Source organism: Scyliorhinus canicula, chromosome 6, assembly GCF_902713615.1.
Source record: "Scyliorhinus canicula chromosome 6, sScyCan1.1, whole genome shotgun sequence".
Classification (NCBI taxonomy): domain Eukaryota; kingdom Metazoa; phylum Chordata; class Chondrichthyes; order Carcharhiniformes; family Scyliorhinidae; genus Scyliorhinus; species Scyliorhinus canicula.
Genome location: NC_052151.1, coordinates 13716607 through 13738022, shown reverse-complemented (window position 1 = coordinate 13738022; position 21416 = coordinate 13716607). Strand labels below are relative to the sequence as shown.

Below are 21416 nucleotides of genomic sequence, written 5' to 3'. Positions count from 1 at the left end.
TATCACCCCTTATTCTGGACTCCTCCACCATCGGGAACATTCTTTCTGAATCTACCCCGTCTAATTCTGTTAGAATATTGTAAGTTTCTATGAGATCCCCCATCATTCTTCTAAACTCCAATGAAAATAATTCTAACCAAATTAGTCTCTCCTCATATGACAGTCCCGCCATCCCAGGAATCAGCCTGGTAAACCTTTGCTGCTCTCCCTCCATAGCAAGAACATCCTTCCTCAGATAAGGACAGTAACACTGCACACAATACTCCAGGTGTGGCCTCACCAATACCCTATACAATTGCAGTAAAATACCCCTATTTCTATACTCCAATCCTCTCGCTATGAAGGCCAACATACTATTTGCCACCTTTACTACCTGCTTGCTTACTTTTAGCAACTGATGCACGATGACACCCAAGGTCTCACTGATATCCACCTCTCTCAATTTTACATCCATTCAAATAATAATTTGCCTTCCTATTTTCGTTACCAAAGCAGATAACCTCACATTTATCCACATTATACTGCACCTGCCATGCATAAGCCCACTCACTCAGCCGGTCCAAATCTGCATCCTTCTCACAGCTCACCCTCCTATCCAACTTTGTATCATCTGCAAATTTGGAAATAATATATTTAGTTCCCTTGTCCAAGACATTAATATATAATGTGAACAGTTGGGGGTCCTAGTACCCTGCAGTACCTCACTGGTCACTGTCTGCCAATCGGAAAAATACCTATTTATTCCTGTCTGCTAACTAGCTTTCTATCCATCTCAAAACACTACCTGCAATCCCATGCGCTTTAACTTTACATAATAATTTGCTGTGTGAGGCCTTGTCGAAAGCCTTCTGAAAGTCTAAATAAACCACATCCACCGGTTCTCCCTGTTCAACTCTACTAGTTGCATCTTCAAAGAATTCTAGTAGATTTGTCAAGCTTGATTTCCCTTTGATAAATCCATGAAGACTTAGTCTGATTAAACCACTGCTTTCCAATTTGTCTCATCGCATATCAACAGATCCTAATGGTCACTATGTGATTGTAGTTTATTTAGTAAACAAGTAATCCTGGTCAAAGTGTATACGTCCAATTGGGATGATGCTCAGTTCTTTTTTTCCTTCTTTGTCTAACTTGCAAAATGATTTGATTCATGGTGGAGACTTCAATTGTGTTTTAAATCCTTTTCTTGACCACTCTCAAACTGGTTTGTGCTCTTTTGCTAGATCAGCTTCTGTTATTGATTCATTTCTACAAGTTTACAAGGTTCTAACCCTTGGCCATTTCTTTTTCCTACTGCAAGAGATTTTTCTTTTTTCTCTGCAGTTCATCATTCTTATTCAAGAGTCGATTTTTTTTACCTTGGATAGTAAACCTCTTTTTGTTTGAGACTCCAGTGAATATCATAGCATTGTCATATGTGATCATGCCCCCCCCTATCGATGCTTTCCTGAAAACGTCCCCTCTCAACGTACTTGGCATTTGATCCCATCCTTCTCTCTGTTGAAGAAGTTCTTAAATTTATCCCCCACAGATTGATTTGTTCTCGGGCATCAATACGACCCCTAATGTAACAGTATCCACTATTTGTGAAGCATTTAAGACTCATATCCGGGGCCAAATCATTTCATACACCACAAGGAGTAATAAGCAGTGCTCAAATTGCCTATCTGAATTAGTTGACCTTATGCTCTAAGCTACGCTTCTGCTCTAACTCCCGAGCTTTATAAGGAAAGACTCCGTTTACAGACATAATTTGATCTTTTATCCACCAACGTTTTAATGAAATCAAGACAATAGTATTGCGGGCATGGTGAAAAATCCAGCAAAAGTCCTTTTCACCAATTTCACAAGTCAGTGAATCTGATTATGGAAATTCGCACGGAATCTGGTACTTCTACCCCAAGCGTATAAACGATCAATTTAAAACTTTCTATCCCGTGTACCTCTGAGGTTCCAGACAATTTTAGTTTTCATTTGTTTTCTGCCAAGCTTGATATTCCAACCATGAGCCCTATTAATAGGTCCACATTAGACAATCCCGTCTCAACTCTAAATTGATCAAGCCATTAAGGCCATCCTCCCATTCATACCCCCTGCTTAGCTCAGTCTTCTCAGATTCACTTTTTCGTGCTAATCTTCCTCTTATTTTAAATCAGGCAAGCATCTGACTATTGCAAGCATCTGACGATTGCCAAGAAAGGCTGGACCCCCAAGAGCTCAGCTCCTTATTCGCTGCTGGACACAGATTACGAGATACTAGACAAAGCTCTTAACCTCCATTTGGAGCCCATTTTGCCAAGTATCGTCTCTCTTGAACAATCTGGCTTTATTAAAGGTCAAGTCATTCTCCAATTTAAGACGGCTACTTAATATTATTTACTCCACAATTCCTTTGCCTCTTCCAGATTTCCTGAAAAAGCATTTGACCGTGTAGAATACAAGGTTTTACTAAAAATTTATTTTGATCCAGTTTTATCTTGCGGATTAGAATTTTATATTAATCATCTGTCGCTTCAATCTGTACTAATTTTTCATACTCTTGCTTATTTTCCCTCCACAGAGATACTAGACAGCTGTCCTTTATCCACATATCTTTTTGATATTACTATTGAGCTACTTGCTGTGACTTTCAATTCAATAATGGGGTCACTGGAATAATCAGGGTGCTTTATGCCATCAAGTCGCTACCTAAGTCAATGATCTTTTGTTATGCACATCTTTTTTTAAGAAATATTTTTTTTCAGTTTTTAACATTTTACACATCAAACAAAACTATGCAAGACATCAAAAACAACAAACCCATTTCACCAATCAATACCCCAATAACACAACAAAACCTTCCCCATCCCCACTTCCCAATTCTTTAAAGTGTATAATAAACAGACCCCATCTCTTGTGGGACCCGACCATCACCCCCTCAAAGCAAACTTAACCTTGGCTAAATACAGGAACTCCATCAAGTCCCCCGTCACACTGAGGCACAGTACAGGGAAGTTGACCTCCAGCCCAACAGGGCCCTCCTGTGAGCAATCAGCGAGGCGAAAGCTAAAACACCTGCCCTCGCTCCCATCTACAGCTCTGGCAAATCCAACATCTCAAACATGGCCTCCAGAGGACTGGGCTCCAGATCCACGTGCAGGATCACTGACACGGTGCTGAAAAACGACCTCCAAAATTTCTCCAACTTCGGGTGAGATCAAAACACATGTACATGACTAGCCAACATCTCCCACACTGCTCACAAGTGTCCTCCACCCCCTCAAACAGCCGGCTCATTCTCGGCCTCGTCAGGTGAGACCATTAACTGTATTAGCCCCAACCTCCCCATGTCCAGCACCATCCCCAGCTCCTCCTCCCACTTGGCCGTAACCCCTTTCAGCGACGCCATATCCTCCTCCAAAATCCTCCCATAAATTGCCACGATAACCCCCTCCCCTGCCCTGCCCTCCAACAACTATGAGGGCAGTCTCCCTGGAATGTTGGGGAAACCTTTTTTGCAAAGTCCCCCACCTGCAAATATGCACCTATGGCGGCACATTAGCACATTGGTTAGCACTGTTGCTTCACCGCGCCAGGATCGCCGGTTCGATTCCTGGCTTGGGTTACTGTCTCTGCAGAGTCTGCACGTTCTCCCAGTGTCTGCGTGGGTTTCCCCCGGGTGCTCCGGTTTCCTCCCACAAATCCCGAAAGACCTGCTTGTTAGGTGAATTGGACATTCTGAATTCTCCCTCTGTGACCCGAAAAGGTGCCGGAATGTGGTGACTAGGGGATTTTCACAGTAACTTCATTGAAGTGTTAATGTAAGCCTACTTGTGACACTAATAAAGATTATTAAATACCTAAAGGCCTCTTCCTGTGATATCCCAAACATTTCCATCAACTGCCCCAAACTCTCAAGCTGCCTTTCCAAAAATAAATCCTTCATTCCCATCAACCCTCAAAACCTAGCATCCACTCTCGTGGTTCAAACACATGATTTTCTTGGACTGGCATCAACTTTGACCCCACCCCCAACTTAAAATGCTGCCGAAACTGCCTCGATATCTTCAGCATGGCCACCACCACCAGGCACCCGATTATTTCCCAGGGGCAAACGGGAGCAGCGCCCGCAACTCCGACCCCGACACGCGCCTGCCCCTATCACCTCCGGCTCCCGACCTCAGCGCCGCACCTCCGGCTCCCTACCTCAGCGCCGCACCTCCGGCTCCCTACCTCAGCGCCGCACCTCCGGCTCCCTACCTCAGCGCCGCACCTCCGGCTCCCTACCTCAGCGCCGCACCTCCGGCTCCCTACCTCAGCGCCGCACCTCCGGCTCCCTACCTCAGCGCCGCACCTCCGGCTCCCTACCTCAGCGCCGCACCTCCGGCTCCCTACCTCGGCGCCGCACCTCCGGCTCCCTACCTCGGCGCCGCACCTCCGGCTCCCTACCTCGGCGCCGCACCTCCGGCTCCCTACCTCGGCGCCGCACCTCCGGCTCCCTACCTCGGCGGCGCACCTCCGGCTCCCTACCTCAGCCCCTATCACCTCCGGCTCCCTACCTCAGCCCCTATCACCTCCGGCTCCCTACCTCAGCGCCGCACCTCCGGCTCCCTACCTCAGCGCCGCACCTCCGGCTCCCTACCTCAGCGCCGCACCTCCGGCTCCCTACCTCAGCGCCGCACCTCCGACTCCCTACCTCAGCGCCGCACCTCCGGCTCCCTACTTCAGCGCCGCACCTCCGGCTCCCTACCTCAGCGCCGCACCTCCGGCTCCCTACCTCAGCGCCGCACCTCCGGCTCCCTACCTCAGCGCCGCACCTCCGGCTCCCTACCTCAGCGCCGCACCTCCGGCTCCCTACCTCAGCGCCGCACCTCCGACTCCCTACCTCAGCGCCGCACCTCCGACTCCCTACCTCAGCGCCGCAACTCCGGCTCCCTACCTCAGCGCCGCACCTCCGGCTCCCTACCTCAGCGCCGCACCTCCGGCTCCCTACCTCAGCGCCGCACCTCCGGCTCCCTACCTCAGCGCCGCACCTCCGACTCCCTACCTCAGCGCCGCACCTCCGGCTCCCTACCTCAGCGCCGCACCTCCGGCTCCCTACCTCAGCGCTGCACCTCCTCTCCCATCGAGCTGGTCGCTGTGCAGTGACAATGCCTCCTCACCCCTTTAACACCCCTCTCTGCTCACGCACCACCGTCCACATCTTTCCAAGAGCCTTCTTTATTGGGGCCAACGTACTGTCCACCGACCTACTTCCCTTGCCTTTCAAATTGCTTGGCAAATGGCCGCTCAAACTCCACTGCCATCACCTCGGCCAGTGTGTCGACCTTAATGGGCGTAGTCCCACCCGGCGAACTTTCTCCCGCCATCTCTCCTCCCAGAGAACTCCGCACCAAACTCAAGCTCTCAGGCGAATTAGCGCTCGTACCCTTTCGTCCCTTACTCTTCCGGTGGGTTTTTGACATGTTCAAATTACCACAACTTTTCTGAAGACTGATCATATAACATTTCTCCCAAATCAGGGTGAAAAGGGCCGAAAAACAAAAGCTCGAGCAGGAGCCACCTGACGTGTGACCTCTACCTACCTGTCACCACCGGAAGTGTGTTACACATACCTTTGTGTCAATACCCAATGTTCTCGACACTACTCCAGTTTGATAAGTTTTCAGGCTACAAGCTAAAGTTTGAAAAAAGTTTGCTTTTTTCAGATTAATCCTGCATTGGCCTGTCTTTTGTCTTATTCCCCTTTAATTTAACTTCTGATAATTTTACTTACTTGGGAATATCTGTGACACGAGAGATTTCAACAATGTTTTTAAATATAACTTCAGATCTTTGTTACCATTCACAAAGCAAGACTTAGCCCATTGGTCAGTGCTGTCCCTGTCATTTGCTGGTCGTATCAATCCTGACAAAATGATTTTACTGAAATTGTGTATTAATTCCGGGCTATTCCAATTTTTATTAAAACGTCTTGTTTAAAATCTGCTGACCAATTGATTTCCTCTTTAATTTGGAATTATTAACACCCTCAAATGAGTAAAATCTGTTTGGAAGAACTTCAAATGTTGCTTTGCCAAATAGTTTTGCATTCTGACTGGTCTGCCAATAAGCTTACCTATTGGGTTCATTCCTTTTTAGGCAATGACAGCCCTGTTTGGACAACTATGGAACATGATTTTTGCCTTCGTCTCATCCGTTTCCTCATTATGTTCACAGTTTCTAGCTTGTATACCATTGTGTTGAGCTCCCTTAAAAGGCGGTCCCAGTTCAGAAACCTCTTTGGGTTTAAGTCTGTTCTCCCCTCTATTCATTTTAATCCATTTTTTTACACCGTCTCTAATTGATTTAGCTTTCCAGCTGTGGTCCAGATTTGGTTTGAAATCTTTTAAAGATCTTTTCTCGAGGGTATGTTTGCTTCCTTTGACAATCTTGTAAGGGAGCATGGTGCTCCAAAATCTCTTTTTTAGGTACCACAGACTCGCAAGTTTGACCAGTAAACATTTTGCTTCCTTTCCGTCCCTGCCTCCTGACAATCCCCTTGATCTTTGTTTAGGTCTTAATCCCATTTTAAAGGGCCCTTTTTTATAACATCCTTCTTTGGCTAACATTAAGACATCTCGAGATCAGGATCAAAATAATGAGCTTTCTGGCAGTTGATTCTTTTCAGCGGGTACTCTTCATCACTGTCGACTAGATATGGTCTGCTTCAACTTAATGTCCTTCAGCGGCCCTACCTATCTAGAGCTAGACTTGTTTGGGTGTACTCTGTCTGGATCCTGCCAGGGCGAGATGCCATTTGGCTCCTGTAACAAAGTTTCCTATGTTTTGGTCATGTCCAAGGTTGGCTACTTCCTGGTCCTTTGTGTTCTCAACTTCATGCATGTGTGGCACATCTATTGGTATTAACCCTATTATTCGTATTTCTGGGGTAATCACTGACAAGATAGCTGGAGATGACCACTGGTCAGATGCCTTGGCCTCACTGTTGCCTCATCAATTTATCATATTCCATTGGAAGTCTGAAAGCTCCACTCTCCCACTTGCAATGGATCAACAAGATGTTTCTTAAGACTTGAAAAGATTAAAGGCACGGTTTTACAGAAATGAAACAGAGTCTTGTGTCAAGCGCGTTTAGCCGATGTTTCCTGCCGCTTGTATCACCAAGGTAAACCCGGCTACTAAATGGGACTCCGATTCATCCCGGGGCCTGAGTGAGTAATGCCTCAGCGAGGCCACTCTCAGTCCCCTTTTTCATTGGTGCTCAGATCTCTTGGTCCCCCAGCGTGACCCCAGGCCCCCCCCCCCCCCCCCCCCAAATGTCCCAACTTGCGTGTTCGGAGGATCCTCGAACTTTCCTCATCCATAAGGGCGGGGAACCCCCAGGTCCGATCCCGAGCATGGGGAAAAAAATGTGCCTGTGGCACCATGGCACTGCCAGCCTAGCATCCTGGCAGTGGCCCTGCCAACATGGCACTGCCAGGGCGCTTGGGTGGCATCAGCAGTGCCAGGGCGCCACCATTCCCAGAGGCCAACCATCCGGGGGCCTCCTCTGCACCCTCTCCAAAACCTCCACATTCTTCTGGTAGTATGCCGACCAGAATTGTGCGCAATATTCCAAGTGGCACCGTACCAAGGTTCTATACAACTGCAGCATTAGTTGTCAGGTTTCTCTGCAAACAAAGTTACAGCACTTCATGGACTGTCAAGTGGTCTGGGCTGCTCAGAGATTGTGAAAGGCCTTAAGTAAATGCAAAATTATTATTGAAGAAATTAAAGGAAATGAAAGCAGGAAATGCTAGAATATTCAGCTGGTAAAAATATTATATTTCCAACATCTTCAGTTTGTATTTCAGATTTCAGCGTCCACATTATTTTGTTCTTGTTCAGATGACAGGAGCCCAGTCTGAGTTGTCAGTGTAATCACTTTTCATTGTTTTCATTTCAGCGCTTTAAACTACCTCATTACAGAGGGAAAGAATAAAAGCACCATAGCTGAAAAGGTCCATGACCATCAGAAGCAGCGATAGAGGTCCCTTCAAGGTTTTCACTCTGCATTTTCTAAGAAATGAAATATTCACTTTAATATAGCACAGTTGTTAGCACTATGGCTTCACAGCTCCAGGGTCCCAGGTTCAATTCCTGGCTTGGGTCACTGTCTGTGCGGAGTCTGCACGTTCTCCCCGTGTCTGCTTGGGTTTCCTCCGGATGCTCCAGTTTCTTCCCACAAGTCCCGAAAGACGTGCTGTTAGGTAATTTGGACATTCTGAATTCTCCCTCCGTGTACCCAAACAGGCACCGGAGTGTGGCAACTAGGGGATTTTCACGGTAACTTCATTGCAGTGCTAATGTAAGCCGACTTGTGACAATAAAGGTTATTATTATTAATAATGGATGAAAGGCAAACAATCAGCATGTATAGAACGGCAACCTCCACCTGCTTCTGGACTGAATTTAAAACATATTTGGCATGAATTTGGCATGAGGCTGTGCGAACCCCAGGATTAAGCAAGATCCAGAACATTCGAGCTTGGGGGTGGGGTAGAGCTGGCTGCTTTGCGTTGCTCTTCACCAGTTTAATTACTGGAAGTGGCGACTCAGCAGCTGCCAGGTGTTAACTTAAAACACAAACTTTAGTCATGGGCTTTCTCGATGTCAGTTCTGATTGGGCAGGCTCGAGAACCACTGGCTTCACATCAAAAAGAAATGAGATTCCATCAAGTATTTGTACCTCGCAAGGAAATCTTGAATAGGGCATGTTATGCTGCTCAATTTAGATTCTATACACTCTGCAGCCGTGACAAAGCTGAAGCTGTTGACTTTTCAGACCTTTCAAGTACCACCAACGTTTTCAGTTTTAGATCAAACTTCCGTCAGAATGTTGATACAGTCATCTTGCTATTGGAATAGAAACAGGGGAGCATTTGGGCAGCTTACTGCATAACTGAGCAGCCCTCTTTAAATCGCCTGTTCTATGCCCAAACTGGCTGGAAAACTGCATCCAGCAGCTCATCTACCTGTCATCAGAATTTCAGAAGCTAGAATGTATGAACTCTCACAGATAATGAGCAAAACAATCGACCGGAACGGAGAACTGCCCTTGTTGCCCCTGAACTCAGGCACAGGAACAGTGACTTTGCTGCCCTGCAAGAGGACCGAAGGAACCTGAGGGAGGAAGGCTGTGGTTACACCTTCTTCTGGAGAGGAAAACTCGAGGATCAGCCCAGGACAAATGGAATTGGTTTCGCCATCAAGCGCAAACTGGTCAACTGACTCTAGGAGCTCCCTGTCGACATCAACGAGTGCCACATGATCCTCCTTCCTCACCTTGTTAAGGCCCAGCAGGCAATGGTCATAAGTGCCTCTGCCCCAACCCTCGATGTCAATGGTCAATCCAAAGAAGGCTTCTACTCCACACTGGACACCATGCTCTCCAATATTCCTAAGGAAGATAAGATCATCCTCCTTGGGCACTTCAACACCAGGGTTGGGAAGGACTCCTAAATCTGAAGAGGAACCATCAGAAAGGAAGGAGTTGGGAATAATTTTTTTTTCCCTCAATTAAGGGGCAATTTAACTTGGCCAACCCACGCAGACACGGGGAGAATGTGCAAACTCCACATGTACAATGACGTGGAGCTGGGATCGAACCCGGGCACTCAGCGCCATGAGGCAGCAGTGCTAACCACTGCGCTACCGTGCTTCCCATGACTTAAAAAAACTCCTGAACTATCAAACAGCCATAGGCGAGGGCGTGTTTGGGGAAATCCCCCACTCCCCATCAAAGATGATCTTGGTCTCCCACCAAGCATGGACGAAATTGAAGCCGCAATTAAACACATGAAGAGTGGAAAAGCCACAGGAGTGGATGGAATCCCAGCGGAGATTTTCACACTTGGAGGGAAGAGATCACCCGTCATCTCCATCAGCTTTTGTTGAAAATCTGGGACAGAGAAGAAGCTCCACTCGACCTCTGGGATGCCGTCATTGCCACTATCTTCAAGAAAGGGGACAAGGCAGACTATCGGAACTACTGAGGAATCTCGCACTCTCCATCGCCGGGAAAATCTCAGCCGAATCTTCACTGGCCACCTTCTTTCCGCCTTCTCCCAGTTTCTGAAGAAATCCTTCCGGAAAGCCAGTGTGGCTTCTGATCAAACTATGGAACAGCGGACATGATTTTCACTTTCAGCAACTTCAAGAGCAATGCCAGGAGCAACATCAACCACTCTGAATAGCCTTCATCGATCTGACCAAGGCTTTTGACTCAGTCAATCGGAAAGTGCTATGGAAGGCCTTGTCAAAGGCGGGTTGTCCAGAGAAATTCATCAACTTCCTCCAATTCCTCCACAAGACGCCGGTGACAGCCCTCACCGACTGAAATAAAACAGAAACCTTTGAGGTCAAGACTGGAGTCAAGCAGGGATGTGTCATCACCCCCCACCCTTTTCTCCATCTTCATCACCACCATCCTTCACCTTGTCAAGAACAAACTTCCCAGCGGGGTGGACATCGTCTACAGGATGTACGGAAAACTTTTCAACCTCAACCAAAATCCAAGAAGAAAGTGACACTGACATCACTCATGGAACGTCAGTATGTGGATGACATCGCCAACTCCACTCTCTCAGGAGAGAATCTCCAAGCCAGGCTTGATACCTTCGCGGAAGCATACCAAAATATCAGTCTCCGCCTCAACCTCAAGAAGATTCAAGTTCTTTACCAGCCCGCCCCAGGAGAAAAAGCATAGAAACGTAGAAAATAGGTGCAGGAGTAGGCCATTCGGCCTTCGAGCCTGCACCACCATCCAATATGATCATGGCTGATCTTCCAAATTCAGTATCCCACTCCCGCTTTCTCTCCATACCCCTTGATCCTTTTAGCTGCAAGGGCCACATCCAGCTCCCTCTTGAATATATCCAACGAACTGGCAAGACCCGGTCTGTCCCTCCATCGAAACCCTACCAAAAGTGGAACATTTCCCATACCTGGGGAGTCACCTTTCATCTCAAGCTGACATCAATGAGGCGATCCAACATCATATACAATATGTGAGCATCTCCTTCAGGCACCTAAGGACAAGAGTCTTTGACGACTGCATCAGTGCTGACGCCAAGATCATCGTGTACAAGGCGGTCGTCCTCCCAACTCTTCAATACAGCTCAAAAACCTGGACTATGAACAGAGGCACCTCAAGGCCCTGGAGAGGTTCTATCAATGCTGTCTGAGATCGACTGTCCGCATCACCTGGGAGGACAGGCGTACTAACATCAGTGTCCTTGAAGGAGCCAAGAGCACCATCATTGAGACAATTGGGGTTGTACTTGGTACCTTTAGCAGCTGTAAGCGTCATTGTCCTGCAAGGGTTGTTTTGTACAGACGTCTATCTTGGAGTAGTTCTTCAATGCTATAGATTTTGAAATGAAATGAAAATCACTTATTGTCACGAGTAGGCTTCAAATGAAGTTACTGTGAAAAGCCCCTAGTCGCCACATTCCGCCACACGTTCGGGGAGGCTGGTAGGTGGATTGGCCACATTAAATTGCCCCTTAATTGGAAAAACTAAAAAAAAAGTTGATGAATAGGGAAGTTTAATCTGATTCTGAACCAGTTTTCCAATGTAGTCCATATCTTCTCAGCATGCCTTAGATCTTTCGCTGTAAATCCTGAAGTGTTCAGCCTGTGTAGACCATCATCATTTCCATCCATTTGCTAGGCAAATTTTTATGGCTTGCTTGTCTGATTCAGACACAACTGAATCAAGAAACCGTGGGCGCGATTCTCCGCTCCCCACGCCAGGTGGGAGAATCGCGGAAGGGCCGGGCGAATCATGACACGCCGCCCTGGCACCCCCCGCGATTCTCCCACCCCCCCAAAATAGCGTGTTGTGTTTTGCGTGACGCTGCTCGGAGAATCGCCGCTCGCCGTTTTTCACAGCGACCGGCGATTCTCTGCCCCATTGGGCCGAGCAGCCTAACGAACCCAACCGGTTCACGCCGGCGTCAACCACACCTGGTTGCTGCCGGCGTGAACAGCGCGCGACAGGTAAGTGTGGAGCCTGTGGGGGGCAGAGGGAGGATCGAGCACCACGGGCGTGCTCATGAGGTGACTGGCCCACGATCGGTGCCCACCGATCGTCGGGCCGGTGTCTCTAAGAGACGCACTCTTTCCCCTCCGCCGCCCCGCAAGATCAAGCCGCCATGTCTTGCGGGGCAGCAGAGGGGAAGACGGCAGCCGCGCATGCGTGGGTTGGAGCCGGCCAACCTGCACGGCTGACATCACTTAGGCGCCGCCGGCGTCAAGACCTGGCGCCCGAGATTCGCGCACCACCGCTCCTAGCCCCCCCCCCCCCCTCCTGGGGGGGGGGGGGGGGGGGGGGGGGGGGAGAGAGAGAGAATAGGGGGCGAGGAGCGGCCTCCGATGCCGGAGTGAAACACTCCGGGTTTCACTCCGGTGTCGGCTGTTTCTCTCCGTCTCGGAAAATCGCGCCCCATAGCTCTAACACTGTTTAAAGATTTTGAATTTGAATAGGTCAGCTCCATCCCAAATCAAACTATGCAACTTTGTGAACATTTTGATAATATCTCTTTGACCTTCCTCCTTGTTTTATTCACCCATTAGAATCACAACCAATTTTATCATAGTTTTGTTTTTATTCTCTCTCACGTGTTCTTGATCTGGCCCACACCCTGGTCATTCAGCTTTCCTGACTGAGCTAACCTGGTGCTGGACCTCACAATGCACAGTCCACTCACTGAACTGACTGGCTATGTGGCTACAATCTCATCACGAGGGACCTGCCTGCTTACCAGCTCTTTACTTGAGCCCGAACTGGGCCTGTGCCTTCAACTCTTTCCTGTGCAATCACCATGCTGTGATTTCAACACTCTCCAATGCCGTGGTGTGTCACTGCGGTCTGAATAAAACTTCAAGGGTCATCTCATGCAATGTAGCCCAATCTAAGGCTGTTCACCATGTTGCATTTGGGCTTAATCTTGCTTCCACCATGATCAACCATATCTATTCCACCATATTGCAAGGCTGTCTCTTCACAGGCTGCGTTCATTTATTTAGACAAGGTGCATGAAAACATACATACATGGAAAGAAAGCTGAAGTACATCACAGCTATGATGTGTGTACTGTTTTCTGCTCACAGGCCAAAGTGAAACTAAGACTGGATTACATGACACACTTCCCTCTAGTGATGGCATGCTGCTCTGCCTTTGAGGCATCTTAGAACATATTTCTCTTTCCAATATAGAGTAAATGATACAGACCTGGGTATCCAGGGCGTAAGTTCAAAGTTTGCAGACAAAGAACAATACAGCATAGTACAGGCCCTTCGGCCCTCCAAGCCTGTACCGGTCATGATACTGCCCTTGGCCAAAACCCTCAGCACCTCCTTGTGCCGTATCCCTCTATACCAGGGGTGGGCAAACTTTTCCGTGCAAGGGCCGCATTCAGAAATTCACAATTTTAAAGGGCCGCATAGTATATTAATTAATAGTCCCGGTTGTAACCAATTAGCGTGCGGCATATACCTCAGCGCTTCCCCCGGCGGCATCCTGCCTTTAGCCCTCTTTTCCTCTACTTTTCAAAAATGGCGCTTCACCCGGTTATGATTCTGGGCGCCTCATATAGAACATAGAACAGTACAGCACAGAACAGGCCCTTCGGCCCTCGATGTTGTGCCGAGCAATGATCACCCTACTCAAGTCAATGTATCCACCCTATACCAGTAACCCAACAGCCCCCCCCCCCCCCCCCCCCCCCCATTAACCTTAAAATTTTTTTTTTTTTTTTTTGATGACTTGATCTTGGTGGGCCGCATAAAGACCTTTGGCGGGCCGCATGCGGCCCGCGGGCCGTAGTTTGCCCACCCCTGCTCTATACCCATCCTATCCATGTATTTGTCGAGACACCTTTTGAACGCAGTTAATGTATCTGCTTCCACAACCTCCCCTGGCAACGTGTTCCAGGCACTCACCACCCTGTGTACTAAACATGCCTCGCACGTCTCCTGTAAACATTACGCATGGACCTTCAAACTATGCCCCCTGGTGACTGACCCCTCCACCCTGGGAAAGAGTGCCTGCCCATCCACTCTATCCATGCCCCTCATAATCTTGTAGACCTCTATCAGGTCACTCCTCAACCTCCGTCTTTGTAATGAAAACAGTCCGAGTCTATTCAGCCTCTCCGCATAGCTACCAGGCAACATGCTGGTAAACCTCCTCTGCACCCTCTCCAAAGCCTCCATGTCCTTCTGGTAGTGTGGCAACCAGAATTGTGCGCATATTCCAAGTGCAGCCTTACCAAGGTTTTATACAACTGTAGCATGACTTGCCAGTTTTTATACTCGATGCCCCGTCCAATAAAGGCAAGCATTCCATATACTTTCTTGACTACCTTGCCCACTTGTGTTGCCACTTTCAAAGATCTGTGGACATGCACACTCAGATCTCTTTGACTTTCTATATTCCTCAGTTTTACCACTCGAGACTCAGAAATGCATTAAATAATACAGATGATAGTAACCTTCAGGAGGATATCATCAGACTGGTGAAATCAGCAGTCACATGACAGATGAAATTTAAAGCACAGAAGTGTGCAGTGATAACATTTAGGAAGGAAGTAGAAAGGCAATACATACTAAATGGTCTAATTTTAAAGGGGGTTCAGGTATACAGATCTTTAAAGGCTGCAGGACAATTTGAGAAAGGCTGTTAACAAGCATTTGGGATCATTGGCTTTATGAAAAGAGGCAAAGGATCAGATTTTGTAGTCAATGGCAAAGTAATGATGCATGCCGCTGACCTTGATAAAGACTGCTCCTCGAGGTCGAGCAATCCCCGAGGTGCGCATTCCTCCTTTACTGGTGGCAATTTAAACCTGGTGCCAAGTCAAGGTGTTTAACAGCAGTGATGTCAGCAAGCAGGTAAGTACTCAAACACATCAAAGTACACAGCAAACCAGGACATTAATAGGGCTCAATATCCTTCACTTTTCATTTAAATTTCCAGGTAGCTTAATAAATGATTATTATTGAATGAATAGAGAACCTAAAGGTTTAAAATGATTTGAAGTATGCAGAATTGTAACATTTTGGGGAAATTTGACATCACACCGCATAAAACTAGCTTCCCAGGGCCAGTTATGAAGTGGATTGTGAAGCTGGTGCACTGTTAAGATCTTTTAACGAGATTTATAGTCGAAGAGACAAATTTCTTGTCAATTCGTTTGGATTTTCCACTGATTGCAATCTGGGAGTGTCCCAACAATGCATGCTGTGGAGGAGCATAGAATCACTGACACTAAACTCTAGAATTCTACATTCTACTGCGCGTATGCAGATTCCAGAAGTCGCTGTCAATTTCAGTTGAGTAATGACAAATGTTGACAGTTTCATTAATATTAGCACCACAAAATCTCTGCCGTATGAGTGCAAATACAAGGAAGAAAGGACTTAGCTGGAGTCCTGTCTCCAATTCTGGATTCCACAGTTTAAGGATGATCTCAAAGACTTGGAGATGTTTCTCGTGGTAGACGGGTCAGTGGCCAGGTGACACAGATGCAAAGAATTCCATTGCTTGGTTGTAGGAAGGGAGGGATTGGATGGCTGTGAGATGAGTCTAAACTTCAATTTACCAAAACTCCTCATTTTCAGTATGAACCACAAAGTTATTGGTGAGACCGAATCCATTCTATTCCAGATACTTCATTTCCCACCCACACGGATCAGGAATTGACACTGTTTCCTACTGGAATTCACAGCTGATTTTGGCTGCCAGGAGCTGCTATTTTACTCAGACATTCTTGCCTCAAGGTCCCAGTTGATTGCAAGATTTCCATCTGTTTCATCTCAAGAAGCATTGTTTTTTAAAGTGCCCAATGCCAAGAGAATTCTAAAGAGAAGTTGCATATCGCCGTGATGCTCCACTTTTATCATTATTACCAGGGTAAAATTCTAACAAGAGAAGTTAAGGAAGCTATCATATCAAAGGATGTGGCAAAGGATAAAGTTAGCAAAAATAAGCCTGAAGATTGGGAGCATTTTAAAATTCAGCATAGAGAACCAAAAAAATTGACAAGAGGAAATAGAGTATGAAATTAAACTAGCGAGGAATATAAAAATAGACCGTAAAATCTCCGATAGATGTGCACAAAGGAAAGGCAAATTACAGGCAGAGAGTGGAGAACTATAATTGGTAATAAGACAATGGCAGAGAAACTAAACAAATACTTTGTGACTGTCTTCATGGAGGGAGATCCAAAACACTTTCCTGAAATACTGGGGAGCTAGTGAGGTTGAGAAGTTTAAAGATTGAATTAGTAAAAAATAGTGCTGGAGAAATTAATGGGGCTGAAAGTTAAGAAATCCCTTCGACCCAATGGTCAGAGTATTGAAAGAGGTGCTGTCCAGATAGTTGATACATTGTTGGTCATCTTTCAAAATTCTGTAGATTCTGGAACGTTTCCTGCAGATTGCAAGGTGGTAAATGTAACCCCACTATTTAAGAAAGGAGAGAGAGAAAAAACCAAGGGACAACAGAACTGTTAGCCAATGTCTATAGTAGGGAAAATGATAATATTCTAACAGACGTGATAACTGGGCATTTAAAAAACTGTGAGATTGAGCAGAGTCAACATGGATTTCTGAACAGGAGATCATGTTTGAGAAACCCATTGAATTTTTTGATGATGTTACTAGCAGAATAGATAAGAGACAACCAGTGGATGTGGAATATGTGGATTTTCAGAAGGCTTTTGATAAGATTCCATAGAGGTGGTTAGTCAGCAAAATTAAAGCACATGGGATTGGGGGAAATATACTGGCAGTTGGTTAATGGATTGAAAACAGATAAACAAATCATTCTCAGGTGGGCAGGCTGTGACTAGTGGGATACTGCAAGGATCAGTTCTTGGGCCCCTGCTATTCACTTTTTATTTCCAATTAAGGGGCAATTTGTAGCGTGGCCAATCCACCTACCCTGTGCATCTTTGGGTTGTGGTAGGGAGACCCACGCAGATATGGGGGGAATGTGCAAACGCCACACGGACAGTGACCCGGGGCCGGGATCGAGCCTAGGGAGGCAGCAGTGCTAACCATTGTGCCACTGTGCTGCCCTGGACTCCTGCTAATCACAATCGATATTATTTCCAAGTTTGCTGATGAAACAAAACTTGGTGGGAATGTGAGTTGTGAGGGGGATGCAAAGAAGCTTCAATGAGATTTAGACAGACTAAATGAGTGGACAAGAACCTGGCAGATGGAATGAAATGTGAAGTTATACACTTTGTTAGGAAAAGCAGAAATGCAGAATTTTTCTAAATGGGGAGATTGGGAAATGTTGATGCCCAAAGTGACGTGGCTGTCCTTCTTCATAAGTCACTGAAAGCTAACATACAGTTACAACAAGCAATTAGAGAAGGCACATGGTATGTTAGCCTACATTGTAAGGGGATTTGAGCACAGGAATAAGGAAGACTTGCTGTAGTTGTAGTTGTGAAACCACGGCTGGAGTACTGCGTGCAGTTTTGGTCTCCTTCACAAAGGAAGGATATACTGACCATAGTGGGAATGAAATATAGGTTCATTCACCAGACTAATGCCAGGGATGGCATGATTGTCCTATGAGGAAAGATTGAGGAGACAGGGCCTATAAGCTCTAGAGTTTAAGAGAACGCAAAGTGATCTCACTGAACTGCACAAAATGTTTAAAGGGCTTGACAGGGTTGACGCAGGTAGGATGTTTCTCCACGTCCCCATAACAGGTCTAGACCTTATTAAGAATAAGGGGTAGGCCGTTAAGAACGATATGAGGAGTATCTCTTCAATTAGAGGGTGGTCAATCTTTGGAATTCCCCAGAGGGCAGTGGAAGCTCAATTATTGAGTACGTTCAAAGATGAGATCGATAGATTTCTATATACAAATGGCATCAAGGGATACGTTCATAGTGCGGGAAGACAGTATTGAGGTAAGTCAGCCATGATATAGTTAAACGACGAAGAACAGTTGAGGGGCTGAATGGCCTAATCCTGCTCCTGTTTTACGAAAACATACATCATGCTTTCCCATGAGTAGCAGGGACATTCAAAGGAACCAGCAGGACAGTGTGACACACACTGTAAAAACATGTGCAGACACAGTGTAAGGAAGGTGCAGATAAAGAGTGGGATAATATACAAAATTAATTCATGCAGAAGGAGTGCTATTGGGAAAGACTGATACTCAAACGGGGAGATATCATGTCGAGAAGGTCCAAGGCACAGAGAGAACTGGGGAATAAAGAGATATGTAAATTCAGTCAAGAGAAAAGTCTGCTCAAGACGCATATATACCTCATCCCTAAACGTTCCAATTTAATAATTCAACTCCCTCCCACACCATAACCTCACAGCAAACTCACCTTCAAACTTAATGCATCCACTAAAACCGTTATCCTCAAGCTGAAAACCGTGGGAAGTTATTCCGACACTGAAAACCTCGGGAAGTGATTCTGAAGCTGAAAACATCGGCAACTAAATTCCGAGGCTGAAAACCTCAGGAAGTTATTCTGAGGCTGAAAACTCGGGAAGTTATCCTGAGGATGAAAACCTCGGGAAGTTATCCTGAAACTGAAAACCTCGGGAAGTTATTCCGAAGCTGAAAACCTCGGGAAGTTATCCTGAGGATAAAAACCTCGGGAAGTTATCCTGAAACTGAAAACCTCGGGAAGTTATCCTGAGGATGAAAACCTCGGGAAGTTATTCCGAAGCTGAAAACCTCGGGAAGTTATCCTGAGGATGAAAACCTCGGGAAGTTATCCTGAAACTGAAAACCTCAGGAAGTTATTCCGAGCCTGGAAACCTCGGGAAGTTATTCCGAAGATGAAAACCTCGGGAAGTTATTCCGAGGCTGGAAACCTCGGGAAGTTATTCAAGGCTGGAAACCTCGGGAAGTTATTCCGAGGCTGAAAACCTGGGGAAGTTATTCCGAGGCTGAAAACCTGGGGAAGTTATTCCGAGGCTGAAAACCTGGGGAAGTTATTCCGAGGCTGAAAACCTGGGGAAGTTATTCCGAAGCTGATGTTTTCTTAGGGCTAATGAGGAAAACAATGAAATAAAACCTCGCACTACAAGAAGACAGGTTTATCAAAAAAGGTGACATAACGGAGAGGAAAATGTAGCAACACCAATGGATATCAGAGCCTCTGACACTTCACAAGTTTACCGAACGACAGATTTAAAAATAACATAAAGCATTAACGCAGCAGTTCATTTGTTATGAAATAGGAGGGCTTGCTTCTCAAACGTGGACAGAATAACGTTGCAGTGTATTGCTTTTTACTGCATCGCATGCACTCAGTTTAAGCCCAAACTGACTCAAGTTTAACACGTCAGAAATAGTAAAAACTAGGAATGCAGAGATTACCGATCATACATCAACATTGAGGACAGAAAACACTTCCCAAATAAGACAGAAAAATGATTGTCAAACAATCCTGGGAAACGGCTCCCCTAAAACGGAGTTCTTTTGCAGGATTACTTTTACTGCCAAGCCTACGGGGAGAGTAATACGATCCATACCATTATTCTTGCCAATGATCGCTACAGCATGCAAAGCTTCTCTAGTTGCTAGTGTAGGGACTGCTTTGTTTATCAGGCGCAAACACAGAGAACAGTCAGTTACTACTTTCTGCGCACTACATGAGGCAAACTCCAAACTTACCTTACCTCCTCCCGAAGTAGATTCAACAAATACCTCTTCTCAATCCCAACTGATGAGTTCACGTAGCCCTGTGGTGTACACAGTACAGTAACAGTGCTGTACAGTTACACATCAGGAATGTGCAGCACATAAAAACTACTGCGGCTGACTTGGTAACACAAGGGAGTAGAAGTCTCAATGACAGGCATGTGCTGATCGCTTTAGGGTTGGACGGGTTACGTTTGGGGCTGTAACTTTAAAGTTTGGCAACTCCTCCTGTAAATGACAGCTGAGTTTGTTTGCAGCTTAAAACTGAAGTGCCGAGGCTAATGTGGACAGCTGCCTTCCTGTGTCATGTAGCTGGCACAAGGTGAGCAGCCATGAGAATGGAGAAAGGAGAGGCCATAAAGACTTGGGGGGCAGAGCATGTGCAGGAACAACAGGGAAAAAGGGGAGAGAAAAGGGGAGCAAAAGTGAGGAATGAGAAGGAAGAGAGGAAGAGCGAGGAGGGTGATGGGAGCAGGGGAAGCAAAGGGGAGGTGAGGGGGACGAGGGGAGAGAAAAACGGGATGCAAGGTGGGTGAGCAACGGGGGGGGTGAGAGTGGGGCTGATGAATCGAGGAAAGAGTGGTGAGGGCGGAGAGCGGGCGAGGGCGGAGAGCGGGAGAGGGCGGAGAGCGGGCGAGGGCGGAGAGCGGGCGAGGGCGGACGAGGGCGGAGAGCGGGCGAGGGCGGAGAACGGGCGAGGGCGGAGAGCGGGCGAGGGCGGAGAGCGGGCGAGGGCGGAGAGCGGGCGAGGGCGGAGAGCGGGCGAGGGCGGAGAGCGGGCGAGGGGCGGAGAGCGGGCGAGGGCGGGCGAGGGCGGGCGGAGAGCGGGCGAGGGCGGAGAGCGGCGAGGGCGGAGAGCGGGCGAGGGGGGAGAGCGGGCGAGGGGGGAGAGCGGGCGAGGGGGGAGAGCGGGCGAGGGGGGAGAGCGGGCGAGGGGGGAGAGCGGGCGAGGGGGAGGAGGCGGGCGAGGGGGGAGAGCGGGCGAGGGGGGAGAGCGGGCGAGGGGGGAGAGCGGGCGAGGGGGGAGAGCGGCGAGGGGGGAGAGCGGGCGAGGGGGAGAGCGGGCGAGGGGGGAGACGCGGGGGGCGAGGGGGGGAGGAGCGAGGCGAGGGGGAGAGCGGGCGAGGGGGGAGAGAGGGCGGCGAGGGGGAGAAGCGGGCGAGGGGGGAGAGCGGGCGCAGGGGGGGAGAGCAGGGCGAGGGGGGAGGGGGGGAGAGAGGGCTGCGGGGGAGAGCGGGCGAGGGGGGAGAGGGGCGAGGGGAGAGCGGGCGATGGGGGCTAGCGGGCGAGGGGGAGGAGCGGGCGAGGGGGGAGATCGGGCGAGGGGGGAGAGCGGGCGAGGGGGGGAGAGCGGGCGAGGGGGAGAGCGGGCGAGGGTTGAGAGCGGTGCGAGGGTGAGAGGAGCGGCGGAGGGGGGAGAGAGTTAGAGGGGGGAGAGCGCGCGAGTGGGGACAGAAGAGCGCGAGTGGGAGAGAGAGCGTGCGTGGGAGAGAGAGCGCGAGTGGGAGCGAGAGCGCGAGTGGGAGAGAGAGCGCGAGTGGGAGAGAGAGCGCGAGTGGGAGAGAGAGCGCGAGTGGGAGAGAGAGCGCGAGTGGGAGAGAGCGCGAGGGGAGGAGAGAGCGCGAGTGGGAGAGAGAGCGCGAGTGGGAGAGAGAGCGCGAGTGGGAGAGAGAGCGCGTTGGGAGAGAGCGCGAGT

At 48.2% G+C, this 21416-nt stretch overlaps 1 protein-coding gene across 7 annotated transcripts in view; it reads right to left on the bottom strand.

Annotated features, from left to right (window-relative positions):
- The window catches only part of disp1 (dispatched homolog 1 (Drosophila)), a 480584-nt gene that overhangs the window by 163044 nt on the left and 296124 nt on the right, over window positions 1-21416 (bottom strand). Inside the window, exon 1 of one of the 7 annotated variants that reach the window (XM_038798978.1) lies at window positions 19694-19840. The exons of 5 other annotated variants lie outside the window; for them this stretch is intronic. The gene's annotated coding sequence lies outside the window, so the exon portion shown is untranslated. Of the gene's footprint in view, window positions 1-19693; window positions 19841-21416 lie in introns of those variants that run through there. One more of the 7 variants, XM_038798981.1, reaches the window with a different exon arrangement.